Source organism: Microtus ochrogaster, chromosome 24 (assembly GCF_000317375.1).
Source record: "Microtus ochrogaster isolate Prairie Vole_2 chromosome 24, MicOch1.0, whole genome shotgun sequence".
Taxonomy (NCBI): domain Eukaryota; kingdom Metazoa; phylum Chordata; class Mammalia; order Rodentia; family Cricetidae; genus Microtus; species Microtus ochrogaster.
The window spans coordinates 34,936,134-34,937,263 of NC_022024.1; the positions used below are offsets into that span (position 1 = coordinate 34,936,134).

The 1,130-nt window shown below is 49.6% G+C and overlaps 1 protein-coding gene across 4 annotated transcripts in view; it reads right to left on the reverse strand.

Annotated features, from left to right (window-relative positions):
* The window catches only part of Appl2 (adaptor protein, phosphotyrosine interacting with PH domain and leucine zipper 2), a 46,463-nt gene that overhangs the window by 38,977 nt on the left and 6,356 nt on the right, over nucleotides 1-1,130 (reverse strand). The window lies entirely within an intron of this gene.

Genomic DNA, 1,130 nt, shown 5'->3' on the forward strand with positions numbered 1-1,130 from the left:
TGTGACACACTAGAGGGTAGTTCCTGCCATGCTCACACACAGTGTGTGACACACCCTGAGCACTAGTGAAATCTTTACATGCTGGGTGGTGTGTGAACAGACTTATGGCATCATGTAACAGAGATCTATTCACATATGTGAATTTGCAACAGTGGTCAACAGCCAACGAGACGAAGCAGGAACCGGAAGCCAACAGTGAGGTCACACACATAGCACTTTGCAAACCATTAATGCTCATCACTTTCTTGCAACTGAATTTCAATTCCTTCTTTTTCTAAGCTATCTAAGCTAAAATAAGGTCAGAAGTGGTCTATGTGGCCACTATGTTCTCCCACTCCTGGGGTCTCCCTGCTCCTAGGTCACCACCTACCGGGACCAGAGCTCCCTGGACCCAGACACTCTGAGAGCCTAGAGTAAGGACCTGGCTTTGGGATCTTCGCTTCTCCCCACCAGGCCTACTCAAAGTCAAGACTTTGCTCACAAGCTGGGGGCTTATCCTTCTTTGCCCTGGGTCTTCCCGGTCAAACATAGAGTGAAGGGATCACAGGCAATGAACCGTGAAACATAAGACAGTTTTGTACACAGTTCTCCATGAGGACAGGTGCTCACACGGCAGACCGCTCATGCCAGAAGAGTTCCTCAAGCTTCCTAAAATTCAGACCCAGAGCAGGAGATGCACCGATACCAGGTATAAACAAAGACGGCGTCAAGTGACATGCAGCTAAATAGAACATACGCACAGATTTTCTTTACCATTCTATTCTGTGTAAATAAGCATCACTGCTATGACCCCCCAGATGTCAGAATCCAGACGGATGACCATCAGAAGGAAAAATGGCAGCTCCTGAAAGTGTCCTGTTTGGTTATTAAAATGGTGCCCTGCACTCAGCATTCATGGCATTTGCCTCCCTGCTCTCAGACCGAGTGTGCTGAAACCCCAGCCAGAGGACTGTGGGGACGAAAGTGACAGCAAGGTCAGTGGGGGCTGAGCCTGCTGGGGAGTCTCCAGGAGGAGGACGCTGTGATGTGGGGGGTGCTCACAGCTGGTGCTCAGAGCTTTAAAAGGTGACTTCACCTGAATGCTACAGCCGTGCGCATATCTAAGGGTGCCATCCAACAGTACAGTTGCC